The following is a 15775-nucleotide window of genomic DNA, read 5'->3' as shown; positions in this document are numbered from 1 at the left end:
GAGAGATTGTAAATCAAAGATTTTGTAGCTGGGTTGGTGTTTATGTTTTGGTTTGTTTATTTTTTGTAGCTTGCAGAAGACTTTCCCTTAACAAAGACAGTAGAAGACGGAGATTGAGGTGAAGGTTCTATGTAGGCATCAGATCAACCTTTTCAAGTTCAATGAGTTGTGTGTTGTCTTCAGCAATGGGGCCCTGCTATCTGTTTGTGCAGAGAACACTATTATTTTGGCAACATCCTGGGTTATTTGGAGATTTCCATGGTATCACCTTTGACCAACCACTCACCTGGATGTAACTTAGTCCTGGTAATGGAAACCTTGGTAAAAAGAGATGGCCAGATGAGACTCTTTATCCCCGGTGATTAGAAGACTTTATTATTATCACCTTCGCATATTTTAGGAAGTTTTGACTACACTAGGTTTCAGTACCACCCACAAATGTCCTTCCATTCCAGATGTTTCTTCCTACATCCCCTACCTCAACCTTATCTTCCCTCTGCTTCCCCATCTGATCATCTCATTTCTGTTCCTACCTGCCCCCTAGTCCACCCATAAAATCTATTCTATTTCCCACTCTCTGGGAGATCCACATGCCCCTTCCAGTTCCTTCCTTTGTACCTGACCTCTCTGGAACTATGAATTGTTGCTCAGTTATCATTTATTTAATGGCTAAGATTCACATATAAGCAAATACATACCATAATTATCTTTCTGAGTCTGGGTTACCTCACTCAGGATGAATTTTTCTAGTTCCATCCACTTGCCTGCAAATTTCATGATGTCACTCTTTAAAAACAGGTGAGCAATACTTCATTGTGTAAATGTACTGTATTTACTTCATCCATTCTTCTATTTAGGGACATGTAGGTTGTTTCCATTATTATTAGGCTATTGTGAAAAAAACAGCAGTGAACATGGCTAAGTAAGTGTCCTTATGACTGAATTAAATGTCCTTTGGGTATATGCACAAGAATGATGTAGCTAGATCTTGAGGTACATTGATTCCCAGCTTTCTGGGGAACCACCATACTGATTTCCATTGGGCAGTACAAATTTGCACAACCACCAGCAATGGAGAAGTGTTTCATTATTCCTCGCCAGCATGAGCTGTCACTTGTGATACTGATCTCAGCTATTCTGACAGGTGTAAGATAGAATCTCAAAGTAGTTTTGATTTGCATTTTCATGATGGGTAAGGATGTTGAACATTTCTTTAAGTGATTCTCAGCCATTTGAGTTTCCTCTAATAGAGGAATTCTCTGTTTAGATTTGTAACCCATTTTTAAAAATTGAGTTATTTAGGTTTTTGATATCTAGTTCCTTGAGTTCTTTGTATGTTTTGGGTATTAGTCCTCTATGGATATGGAGTTGGTGAAAATCTTTTCCCATTCTGTAGGCTGCAGTTTGGTCTGGATGATAGTGTCCTCTGCCTTCCAGAAGATTTATAAATAGCGTTAGTGCTAGTGAAACTCGGGCCAGAATTTGTTTATCAAGGACTATCATTCCTCAATCCTTAAAATACACTAATAGACAACATTTCATGCAAAGAAAAGAAAAAACATAATTTTAAAACTATCAAATACTATTGAAATTTATGATTTCAAGCATCATGATCTTGGGCAAAAATCACATAATAAATTTGACACAATATTTCTCCAGCTGTAAAAATGACTTACTGTAAATGATATGTTTTAATCAGCTGCTGTTATTATTAAACATATATAGTATAAAAAGTCTTTTAAACAGTACAATAATTTAAATAATAATTTTTACTCCAATTTTTATTATTATAGCATGCCGATTATCATAATGATCGTTAAGTAGTGAATGTTTATTTAAGAATAACTTTCAGGGATTATAAAATTTTTATACTAACCCTTTATTTAGGTAGTCTCATTCAGATTATTGATATCTAATAATGTGAGTAATCTGATGCTCGTTACCTTACCTTGTTGATAATTAGTAATAAGTTAATAATTCAAAGTTATCTTGTATAGAAAACTCATTCACTTAATACAGACATCACTGGTTTCAAAGATACTACTTATCTCTTCCATCTTCAAATGCTATAGGCTCCTTTCCATATGTTGGTTGTTTTAGTTCAGAACATCAATGATTGAAGCATTTTTTTTTTTATCAGAAAGAGGCAGAAGAAATAAAAGCAGGGTAAAACTTGATTTGTATATATGATACTTCTTACTCTAGCACAGTCTGTGGAAGTAGCAAGCACTGAATCTCAGACTGCCTTTAGCTCTCCCCACAAAAGACTAACCCCTTCAGGGTGTCTGGTCTTAAACATCATGAAGACATGATCTTCAGATTTGCCAAAACAGTATTTGCATGACCTGTATTATTTTATATAGCTCTGTGTAGATTTCAGTATTATGGATGTTTGTCTCTCCTGTCCTTTATTGAAGTTATCACAAGTTTTCAGCTTAATAATCTCATCTGCTAATTTTGTTGCTAGCTACTCAGTGATTAAACTTACATTATCAATTCACTGACGAAAAAAGTAAGACTTGCTCAGATGGAAAACAACTTGTATGGCAAAGTTCTCAATATGTTGTACCCATGAAATTGGCCATTTGTACTTGATAGTTATATTTTTAATATACACAATTTATTGGTGTAAAAGAGACTGATAATGATACTAATTTGATTCTTTTACTAAATGTCTGTGCCTCTCTAGAAAAAAAAAATAGCTAAAGTTGCCTTAACATGACATGATGATAGGTCATAAAGCCCAGATGGCCTCCTAGAAAGGAAGTACACAACAAAGTTTAGGCCTGTATTTTCCAAACAGTCTCCACTAACCACTGGCCTGTTTGGTTTCAGCTTTGTTGGAAAAGGAAAATATCAAATGCTGGCCTAATGCATTGTTGTTTCTTGTCATAAAGAGATAAGGGTTGTTTTTCATTTTAAAATTTATACTGTTATTTTTTTTTATTGTTAGAGCCAATGTCTAAGGAAAAAACTCTTAAATTATATGAAGTAATGAATAGAATGCACTTTCATGCAAAACACTGTAGTGACAGCAAAAAACAACAATGAAATAAAGGAAGAGTACCATCCACTTCCTTGGGCTGAAGAGATGACTCAGCGGTTAAGAGGCTTCCAGAGGCCCTGAGTTCAATTCCCAGCAACCACATGGTGACTCACAACCATCTGTAATGAGATCTGGAGCCCTCTTGAGGAAGAGACCTGGTGTTGTCCTTATCAGCTTAGACCATGAAACCCATTATGGGCAAGTTCAAGAGAACCACCATATATGGGCTGCCTATGCATGCGTCAGCATTGCCAGGGCATAAATTTCATTCATTCATTCATTCATTCATTCACCATCCACTTTCATGACCTCCACTTCCTTGACCAGTACAGATCATTCATGTTATCAAAAGTTGCAATAACTTTTTCCTGATGTCATATTTTTCAACTACACTGGACTTGCCATCTATGCAAAGAAAGTTGTCTGAGTTATTAAGGTTTTCAGAAAACACAGGCAGGATTTTTTAATCCCTATAAAGTCACCTTTTGACATTAAACACATTTTAAGTCAATATCAGATATTGCAGTGGCACTGGAGAATTTGGGGATTAATAAAACAAGAATGATTTCTGCTCCCATGAAAGTCACACTGTATTATAGAAGCTATCCAAATAATTGTCCACTTGCAGGAAAAATCAAAGTAACACTTATAAAGTAAGAACAGGAGACACCATATTGGAATTTGAATGTGGAAGCTCAGTGATTCTTTCTAAGGAAGTGATGATTGAGATGAAAAGAGAGTGGATATTTGGTGAAATGAGAGGCTATAGGTGATATAAAGAGATGACAGAGTCTCTGCCAAGATTCTGGTACTTGGTCATAAGTGGAACGAAGGTGAAACACAGCCAGAATGAGATACTGCAAAACGAGACTGACAGTGGGCCAAGAGCTCACTAGGTTTGCTAAATATTTTGTTTTTTGGATCTACAGCAGTAAGAATTCACTGAAGTGTTATGCAACTGGGTGGACATATGAGGGTTTGTGTTTTCAAAATACCACTTTGACAAAAATGTGGAAAACTACTGGGAGTGAGTCAAAGATAGACTGCGGCATACTGGGTTGGTGGCTTCTCTAGTAGTCTGGAGAAAAAAAATGTTGGAGTAATGTCAGGAAAGGAGTTACTATTATAATTGAAAAACCAAATAGGTAGGTAGGGGAAGCTGATGTCTATGATGGCCATCTTACTTCTGGTTTGCATAACTAACCAGCTGGGAGTAGCATTAACATTATGTTAGGGACATTGGAAGAGAACCAGATTTCAGAAAGGAAGATCAGGTAGTAGACGACAGATATGGAGCCTAAGGTCCTATGGGGCAGTCAAGAAAAAAGCACTCAAATAGACAGGTGGAGGTGTGGGTCTGTGTGGTGGTTAGTGTGGTCAGCTGATAGAATCTAGGGTTACCTGGGAGATGCCTCTCAGGGCGCCTGTGGGGGTGTCTTGATTACAGTAATTGCCATGGGAAGATCTACCTATTGTGGGTGGTACTGCTCTCTGGCTGGGATCCTGAACTATGTAAATGGGGAAGGGAAACTGAACAATAACACACTCATTCATTCGCTCTCTGCTTCTTGGTAGAGGAAACAATGTGGCCAGCTTGCACTCTGAGCCAGAATGAAAGATCTTTCTTTATGTTTATTTTATCAGAGTGTCTTATCTCAGCAATAGGACAAGAAACAAAGGAAGTCTAGAATTCAAACATGCTGACAATGGTGTAGCTGGTAACCATTGTATTAGTTTTGTTTGGGGAACAAATTTAACAATATTTTAAAACCCAGTTCTGTCGTCTGGGAGCGTTAGCTGTGATTCTTACTTTTCCTGTTTCCTGGAATTTGACAAGATGCTTTCAAGAGTTTATCCTATTTGGTTATGGATAGGCCAAGATAATCCTAACCAAGATCTGTTAGAAGCAGATGTGGTTAGCTCACACCTGTAATTCCAATACTCAGGAATCTGAGGCAGGTAGGTTCTGCAAATTCAAGGCCAACTAAGGCTGCATAGTGAGTTCCAGACCAATCCGGGCTGTAAGGGGAGACCCTATTTCTAGATTATCCAAATATTTAACTTTTAGCAGCTCCCCCAGATCTTGTTATTTTTTTGTACTGTACATGTGTTTCTTATTTCAGCTATTTGCTTTTGGTGCAACACACCTGGAAGATGAACTTGAATATCTAAAAATATAATTTAAAAAAATGAAGAAATAACACATTTTAAGGCACCAAATGTTTTAAATTTTACTGTAAAACGACTAATGGGAGAAGACTGTGAGCCAACCATATGCCTTTAACACTCTTTGGGAACGCTAGTCGGTTCCTGGGGAGGATTATGTGCTTGTTCCAGACAGAACTGTGGTAATCCTCATACAAAGCATGTAGCTCCATCTCCTCCATTTCCTGTGTAATATCTCAAATCTCTATCTCTTCAATCCAAAGCTGGATCTGTATGAACCTCTGTATAACCCAAATGTCAACTCCCTTCTCTTCACTTGGATTTTCTCTTTTTTTCACACACAAATAAGCATGCCAAGTATACTGCAGTCCGTAATGGCTCTGGATTCCAGAATGATCTCATCATTCCATGTGTAATAGTTTGTTTAAAAACCTAGGGGCTGAGGATGAAGAAGTGGCTCAGCCCTCAAGACTGCGTACAACTGTTCCAGAGGACCATCAGGCAACTCAGAATTTCCTGACTTCGGGGGATCTGATATCCTCTTTTTGCTTCCATGGACATACACACTCATACACACACACACACACACTCACACACATGGACATGAATACATACATACACACAGAGACATATGACACACACATGTGCAATCAAAATAATAGTAATAATACATATCAGAGAAATTAAAAATCACAGTTGATTATCCCTTCGTGAGTTGGGTTCTGTGCATGGCATGGTCGCTAGCTTTCCTTAAGTGTTCTTCTGTTACTTATCTCCGCTGAACCTTTAACTGCTGTATGTCTAGCTCACTCTTCCTACAATCTTATCTTCCTACTCCTTGCCCTGTTTATCTTCTGCAGAACAATGTAATACTTATCTAGTTCTTTAAGTTTTTACATTTCACTTTTCTCACAACTTACAAATCCCTCTCCAGGAGCCAGTGCCTATTCTTCTGGGATAGTGAGAGATTAGGACTCTTTTTGCTCGGGGATATTTATACCTTTTTTTTTCATTATTGCTAAAAAAAAATTGAGCCATTTTATCAGTGTCTTGGTGCCACCCCAGGGAAGAGTACATGAGTGGACAGAAAGTGTGTTTTCCAGAGAGGCTGTTCACTGAAGTAAGGACCAGGTAGGGGTGGAGATGGGAGCAGAGTGAAACAGAAGGTCAAGAAAGATGAAAAGAAGAAAATTAGCTGACATTCTTTGAATTGCTTTCTTCTGTTTTGGCAGTTTTATTGAAGAGAATCAAGTATTTGAAAAGAGTAAGTAAGAAGAGAAAGGCCATCTAGTAACCGAGTAATCTACGAGGAGGAATCACCGTGCTCGATAAGTGTGTCGTGTCTTAGTAAGTCTTGTGGTTTATAAGTACATATTATAGAGTAAAATGTTGATAAAAGTTAGAAGTTTATTTGACATATAGTTCTGGGGACTGGGAAGTTCAAGCACATGCTTCTGGCATCTCATCAACCTATCACAAAGGTCTTCCTGATGGGCTATGGTATAACGAAGGGCATATCATGGCAAGACAATGCAAGCATGCCAGAGAGATCTCACACTGATAACAGAGCCACCTATGCAATAAGTTAGCAATCCATGCGAGTGTCAGTTCATTCATGGGGACAAAGCTGTTACAACATAACCATTCCTCATAATCTCATTTCACAGATGCCATTAACAAATAATTTTGAGGATTATGTTTCTAACACACAAAATTTAGAGGATACATTCAAACCACAGCAATTAGTTCTGGTCTATATTCTAGGACAACTGATATGTTTGAAATCATAGAAATGCTTTTTTTTGTGCTTGAAATCCTAACCAGAATGAGTAACTTACCATTGAGTGGTACCATAGTGTTTGGATAGTAGAATATAGATGGGATAAAGATTCTTCATTGGTGTTGGCATTGGTATTCAAAGTATACAGATTATCAGAAAGCACTGTACCGTCACCTTCATGAACCTTGAAATTCCAGATGATGCTACCTAGAGTAATCCCATCCCATCCTGCACATTGGCAATTTTTCAGAGAGTTGTTTTCTCACATTATAAGATCATCAGAAGAGACTCGTAACTAGCATTTTGTTTCATCTGCATTGCATGAGTCTTTTTTTCCTGTCGAGAGCTTTAAAAGACAAAGAAAGAGCATGGGTAGCAGTGAGCTACCAGCACAGTTAGTCACGGTTATCCCTGCCTGCTGTCCTCTTCTGTGTAGATGTGGGGGCTTTGTTCCATGGTTTGTCGTCATATTAATTCCATCTACTAACACGATGTCTGGAGGGGACTTGTGTTCTCACCACACTTTTCAAGTAGATTCCTGCTGTTGACTGGAAAGAATGTAATAATTGTGAGTGATTGGTTGTGAATCTCTGGTTTGTCATCAGCATCTTTAATTGCTGATGTATTAAATCTCAGAATTAGAAACGAATTTCAGATATCAACATAGACTCAATTTAATCAAACAGCTTATTTTTAAAAATACGCAAAATTGTGGATTGGAGTCGAGCTTGGTGGAATGCCTTGCTTTGCAAACATGAGGATTGTAACTCAAATCCAAGGACTGCATATTAAAGTGGGATTCTCACCAAGACTTGCAGTTCCAGCTCTGAGGGATCCTATGCCCTTTTCTGGTTTCTATGTTTGCAATCACGCACACTTATTCATATTCTCTCTCTCTCTCTCTCTCTCTCTCTCCCTCCCTCCCTCCCCGTCTCTCTTTGCCTCTGTCTCTCTCTCTCATATACAAGCACACTCATATATTGCATAAATAATTTTTAGAATAAATAAAATTCTAACAATATGAACTTACCTGTTCAATTATCACTTCGAACTTTCATTTGAATGCTTTTTATGTTTAAAATATAAAACCTCTCTTATAATGTCACACGCTGAATGTTTAGTCCCTAGCCAGTAACGATGTGGTTCATCTGAGGAAGAGGTTCATTGGAGCATGCAAGGTGGTACACCATGCTACCCTGTCTTGTCTTCTTTCTCTTGGCCTATATGATGTGAACAACCTCTTCTGTGGTACACACCAACCACCAGCACAATGTTCTGCTCAAGGACGTGGAGACAGAACAGCAGGAAACAAAATCGATGCCCGCTCCCTTCTTTTTGATGCTTATCACAACAGTGACAAGAGTAACTAATATATAAAGGAGTCCTAAAGAATTCCATGGTGCTTGGGCTTTTATTAGTGTGGGTTTCAGAATTGAAATTCAGATTTTTAATTTTAAAGATCTATTTATTTTATGTTTACTGCTCTTTCCCTTGCATGATTGTTTGTTTACCAAGTGTATGCAGTGGTGACAGAGACCAAAAGAAGGTGTGGGATCCTTTGGAATGGGAGTCGCAGATGGTTAATAGGTGCCACGTGAGTGCTAGGAGCCCAACCCGGGTTCTCTGCAAAGGCAGAACGTGCTCTTAATTGCTGAGCCATTTATCCCGCTTCTGGAACTCAGTATTTTAAAAACCTTACTGACAGTGATTTTTTTTTTTGTTACAAATGAACTTTTTGCAGGGCAAAGAATAACACTACAGGGAATCCTCTCAAGTCCTGTGTGTGTTATTGTGTGAACCTCTGAGGAACCTTTCATTTCGGTATTATCATTGCAATTGGAAAAGAGACCAAGGAGAACAAAGAGAAAGGGAGATAGAAGGAATCAAATAGAAAACTTTGTCCAAAAGGAAGCACATGTGATTGGAATTGGAGACAAGATAAAATGGCCATGGTAGGGCTGATAAGTTACTGCTTGTTGTGGTAGAAAAAATGAAGTGTGAAAACATAAATCGAATGATTTAAAAGTATTAGAAAAAAATTTTTTTTTTCCTTAATGGAAGGTATGCTAATGTATTGAGGATATTTGCTGAGTATTATTGTGTGTCCTTTCAACACATAATATCTTATGTTTTCACTCCATACTGTTTATCTCAGCATTAAAGCAATGATTGTTTTTTTTAGAACATGGAGAGTCATCATAATGGCATAGTGGTATGATTGGGTGGTAAGAGAATACACATGTTTATGTGAGGTGTGGTGGTGCATGCCAGAACTCCAACCATCAGAGAGGCTCAGACAGGAGGACTGTGAGTTCAAGAGGCTTTAGGGAGGGTGGGTATGAGAGAACACATATGTGCTATGAAAATAGAGGGGGGAAATCCTGGGTGTGGCAGGACTTGAACGTGGATGGGAGTAGGAGGTAGGAGCGTTGAAAAGGTGCAGGGTGAAGATTAACTAAAACTAAAGATTCATGAGGAAGCCACAAGAAAACCCAATAGTCTCTGAGCTAATTAAAAGAGAAAATTAAGAAAAGACTTTAAATGGAGTTGCCATGAATAATGTTGATCTCAGAAGTCGTGAGCTATTACATAAAATCTTCAATGTCAGGCTCAGGGCTCCTCCTTAGGAGTTGGTCAGGAAGATCCCAGGTGGCAGCCAAAACTACCCAGATTATGGCCATTACCATTGATTACTCATCAAAGCCAAATGGTAAGGCCCTGTCGCTGAAGATACCACATTATTCAATTGTAGAATACAGAAACGTCATGCTAGAACTGAGTGAGAAGCTTCCTCCATGCCATCTAGCCTAGAGTGCAGGCAGTTCTCATGTAGGTAGCTGGGGTAGAAAAGTCCCAGCAGTATTCCTTAACTTTAGGTCTTGCATGCTATGAAACTAGCCTGCCAGGCAAGAAATACATACTTGTACCATAATGGCACAACTGTTATAGAGGTAACCTATAGATTTTCTTCTCATTTTCATTGAATTTGAGGTCTGTTCCATAGGAGGGAGTTCGTGTCTGTTCCTGTGGACCTTATGAAGGCCATTGCTGGGGAGGTCCTGACCACTCAGAGTGAACCTACTACTTCTGTATTGCTAAATGGACCCATTGTCAAGCTGCCTTCTAAATACTTACGTTCATAGCTGCAGAGATTAATGATGTTCTCAGCCTTGATCCGAGATAGTTCTTTTTACAATGAACTACAAAGATTCATGGCTTGTCCTGACGCTGTGAACAAGTGACTGCTGAGTCTTAGCATTAAATGAGACTCAAAGTAAGAGTCCTCCTTCTAAGCTCTGGGAACATTGTAGTGGAGGGAGTAAAAAGAATCTAAGAACCAGATGACAGGAAGAATCATGAACTGCTGTTTTATGGGCATGGGCTGTCTGCTGCATCAAAGGACTTGCAATAGCTAGAGATGCTGCATAGAGCCTGCAGGAGGCTCAGCTGGTAAACATTCAGTCATAGATGAGAGAGGGACTCATGGGATCTACCAATGAGCTAATAGCAGTCCAGGGCTGCTGGAGGAGAAGTCATTATCTGCTATGATGTAACCCCTGGCGAGTTACTCATACTCCACTAGATAGTGTTACACCCACACCCACTCAAGTGACCCTGGTTAAACCCAGTGGTTACAAAGAAAAACAAAAAGATCTGAAGTTAGGACGGGACCTAATGGGAAGAGGAAGTGGGGGTGGTAGTAGAAGCAGTAATGGGATAAAAGTAGATGAAGGGATAATTTTGACCAGAGTATACTAAATGTGCATATGAGAATTTAAAAAAATAAATATAGCATTGTTTACTTTGAAGTCAAGTATGAAATTAAAAACACAGATCTCAAATGGCTCAACTTACCAATGATAGTAACCTGTCATATTTAAAAATTATATTGTCTTCTTTCTTAGTCTTCCCCTAGTGATGCCAAACAGGAAGTTGACAACTAAAATTCATTTCAAACACTAGAAAATGGCTGGCAAGATGGCTCAGCAGATAAAGATGTTTGCCACATGACTAATGACCTGAGTTCTATTCCCAGGACCCACATAAAGGTGGAAGAAGAGAGCTGATTCCACATGACCTCTACATGTGCCTACATTTGTGTGTGTGTGTGTGTGTGTATAAATATATATACACACACAAATAATAATAAATAAAATAGAAAGAGTAGTTAGTATGCTCTCATAACAAAATATATCTAAAAGAGTAAGATCTACTTGAAAAGTTCATAAAAACCAAAACCTCCTTATTTGATAACCTTGACTACATTATAATATAATGTTTTATGGAGTACCACTAATAAGAAGGTAGGAAATTAAAAATAGTCAGATATTTTTAAAAAATACTCTAAACTTGTCAACTGCAAATCATACCTTAGACACTTCTAATTCATAAGAAGGGGGAAATACCTTAATGTATGTGCTTTGGTAAAATAAGGAACTTCTGTGTCCTTGCTTAGGTTTCTATGCATGTCTTTTCTCCTAGCCCCAATAGTACGATCTATATGGGCTTTTATAGTCTTTCAAAAATTCTAAGTAGCACATTGCAATGCAAAAATCAAGTCAGAGGCCTCCCTGCCCAGCCTGCTAGGGCGCTGGGACCGAATCTGAACCGGGAAGACAAAGGGGTAGCCGGTAGCTCCTTTGTTCCCATAGCCTGCCTGCAGCGAGCGTGGTGGGCCCTTTGTTCCTGAGCTAACCAAGCAGTGCAGAGTTTCGATCTGGGCACCGAGTGAAACATCATTGTGGTGAGTGAGTGCTGCGGCAGCTGGGATCATACCTCAGCCCGCCCACACTTCCTGGCCATCCTACAGGGGCTATACTTCCCAAACCCCCTCTCTCTTCCTATCCCACTCAGCTTACATCCAGATCCCCACACCCCCTGTCTCCCTCCCTCCTTTGGGGCATAGCGCCTCCCTGCCCAGCCTGCTAGGGCGCTGGGACCGAATCTGAACCGGGAGGACATAGGGGTGGCCGGTAGCTCCTTTGTTCCCATAGCCTGCCCGCAGCGAGCAGGGTGGGCCCTTTGTTCGCGAGCTAACCAAGCAGCACAGAGTTTCGATCTGGGCACCTAGTGAAACATCATTGTGGTAAGTGAGTGCTGCGGCAGCTGGGAACATACCTCAGCCCACCCGCACTTCCAGGCCATCCTACAGGGGCTATACTGCCCAAACCGCCTCTCTATTTCTATCCCATTCTGCTTACATCCAGATCCCCACACCCCCTGTCTCCCTCCCTCTCTCCCTCCTTTGGGGCATAGCGCCTCCCTGCCCAGCCTGCTAGGACGCTGGGACCTAACCAGGAGGACAAAGGGGTGGCCGGTAGCTCCTTTGTTCCCATAGCCTGCCCACAGCTAGCGGGGTGGGCCCTTTGTTTGCAAGCTAACCAAGCAGCGCAGAGTTTCGATCTGGGCACTGAGTGAAACATCATTGTGGAGAAACATCTCTGGGGAGTGACATCACTGGGAAGGTACATCAGTGGGCAAGAAGACCTGATCCTGTAAAAGAAGATCCAAAAGGGAGTATTGGGAGGAAGAGATGGGCAGACGCCAATGCAGGAATTCTCCCAACAATCTGAAAAACAACACGAAACCACCAGAAGCCAGTGACCCCACAACAGGAGGACATGAACACCTTAATCAAGAAGAAGTAGAAAAAACTGACTTCATGAAAGTGATTGACACCCTTAAACAGCATATAAAAAACGCCCTTATAGAAATGGATGAGAAGTATAATAGAAAGTACGAGGAATTGAGTAAATCAGTGAATGATACCCTAGGAAACCAAGGGAAAACAATCAAGCAGATAAAGGAAACAGTTCATGACTTGAAAACTGAAATGGAGGCAAAGAAGAAAACACAAACAGAGGGCCGACTGGACATGGAAAATCTAGGTAAACGAATAGAGACTACAGAATCAAGTATAACCAGCAGAATACAAGAGATAGAAGAAAGAATCTCAGATTCTGAGGATAACATAGAGAAAATAAACACTCTGATCAAAGAAAACAGCAAGTCCAACAAACTCTCATTACAAAACATTCAGGAAATATAGGACACAATAAAAAGACCAAACCTAAGAATAATTGGAGTAGAAGAAGGAGAAGAAGTGCAGCTCAACGGTACAGAAAATATACTTAATAAAATTATAGAAGAAAACTTTCCCAACCTGAAGAAAGATGTACCTATGAAGGTTCAAGAAGCATACAGAACACCAAATAGGCTGGATCAAAAGAAAACATCCCCTCGCCATATATAATCAAAACACAAAATATACAGAATAAAGAAAGAATATTAAGAGCCGCAAAGGAAAAAGGCCAAGTTACTTATAAAGGTAAACCTATCAGACTTACACCTGACTTCTCTATGGAAACCATGAAAGCCAGACGGTCCTGGATAGATGTTCCCCAAAAACTAAGAGACCACGGATGCAAGCCCAGACTACTATATCCAGCCAAACTTTCATTCACTATAAATGGAGAAAACAAAATTTTCCAGGATAAAAACAAATTTAAACAATACGTAGCCACAAATCCAGCCTTACAGAAAATAATAGAAGGAAAATCACTAACCAAGGAGTCCAACAATGACCACAATAACTCAGTCATCTAGAGACCCTTCACCAGTGCAACTCAAAGAAGGGAAACACACAAACCCTACTACTAAAAAAGTGACCGGAGTTAACAACCACTGGTCATTAATATCACTTAATATCAATGGGCTCAACTCACCTATAAAAAGGCACAGGCTAAGAGATTGGATACGAAAACAGGATCCAACATTCTGCTGTCTACAAGAAACACACCTCAACCACAAAGACAGGCACCTACTCAGAGTAAAGGGCTGGGAAAAGGCTTATCAAGCAAATGGACCTAAGAAACAAGCAGGTGTGGCCATACTAATTTCTAACAAAGTTGACTTCAAACTTAAATCAATCAGAAGAGATGGAGAGGGACATTTTATACTCATAACAGGAACAATTCATCAGGAAGAAGTCTCAATCCTGAATATCTATGCCCCTAATATAAAAGCACCCACGTACGTAAAAGAAACATTACTAAAACTCAAGGCAGCCATCAAACCGCACACACTAATAGTAGGAGACTTCAACACTCCTCTCTCACCAATGGACAGGTCAATCAGACAGAAACCTAACAGAGAAATTAGAGAATTAATGGAGGTAATGAAGCAAATGGACTTAACAGACATCTATAGATTATTCCACCCAAAGAGGAAAGAATATACCTTCTTCTCTGCAGCTCATGGAACCTTCTCGAAAATTGACCACATACTTGGAAACAAAGCGAACTTACACAGTTACAAAAAATATTAGTAACCACATGTGTCTTATCAGATCACCATGGATTAAAGTTAGAATTCAACAACAATGCTACCCCCAGAAAGCCTACAAACTCATGGAAACTGAACAGTCATCTACTGAACCATACCTGGATTAAGGAAGAAATAAAGAAAGAAATTAAAGTCTTCCTTGAATTCAATGAAAATAAAGAAACAACATACTCGAACTTATGGGACACTATGAAAGCAGTCCTGAGAGGAAAGTTCATAGCACTAAGTGCCCACCTAAAGAAAACAGAGAAAGCACATATTGGAGACTTAACAGCCCACTTGAAAGCTCTAGAAAAAAAAGAAGCAGACTCACCTAGGAGGAGTAGAAGACTGGAAATAATCAAATTGAGGGCTGAAATCAACAAAATAGGAACACAGAAAACAATCCAAAGAATCAATGAAACAAAAAGCTGGTTCCTGGAGAAAATCAACAAGATTGATAAACCCCTATCCAAACTAATCAAACGAAAGAGAGAGAACACTCAAATAAATAACATCAGAAATAAAAAGGGGGACATAACCACAGACACAGAGGAAATTCAGAGAGTCATTAGATCTTACTACAAAAGCCTGTATGCCACAAAACTGGAAAATGTAAAAGAAATGGACGCTTTTTTAGATAAATACCATTTACCAAAACTAAACCAGGACCAGGTGAACAATCTAAACAGACCTGTAAGTCGAGAAGAATTAGAAGCTGTTATCAAAAACCTCCCTACCAAAAAAAGCCCAGGACCAGATGGTTTCAATGCAGAATTCTACCAGAACTTCCAAGAAGACCTAATACCTATACTCCTTAATGTATTCCACAATATAGAATCAGAAGGGTCATTACCAAATTCCTTTTATGAAGCCACTATTACTCTGATACCAAAACCACTTAAAGACTCAACCAGGAAAGAGAACTACAGGCCAATCTCACTCATGAATATCGACGCAAAAATCCTCAACAAAATACTGGCAAATCGAATCCAAGAACACATCCGAAAAATTATCCATTATGATCAAGTAGGCTTCATTCCTCAGATGCAGGGCTGGTTCAACATACGAAAATCTATCAATGTAATCCAGCATATAAATAAACTGAAAGGAAAAAAACCATATGATCATTTCATTAGATGCTGAAAAAGCATTTGACAAAATTCAACATCCATTTATGTTAAAAGTCTTGGAGAGATTAGGGATACAAGGGTCATACCTAAATATAATAAAAGCTATATACAGCAAGCCGACAGCTAACATCAAATTAAACGGAGAGAAACTCAAAGCCATCCCGCTTAACTCAGGAACACGGCAAGGCTGTCCACTCTCACTACACCTCTTCGATATAGTGCTTGAAGTTCTAGCAATAGCAATAAGACAACATAATGGGATCAAGGGGATTCGAATTGGAAAGGAAGAAGTTAAACTTTCGTTATTTGCAGATGATATGATAGTGT

This window comes from Microtus oregoni, unplaced genomic scaffold (assembly GCF_018167655.1).
Source record: "Microtus oregoni isolate MIOR12 unplaced genomic scaffold, Mior012 000014F_ref0000157, whole genome shotgun sequence".
NCBI classification, from domain to species: domain Eukaryota; kingdom Metazoa; phylum Chordata; class Mammalia; order Rodentia; family Cricetidae; genus Microtus; species Microtus oregoni.
This window is presented reverse-complemented; position numbering follows the sequence as displayed.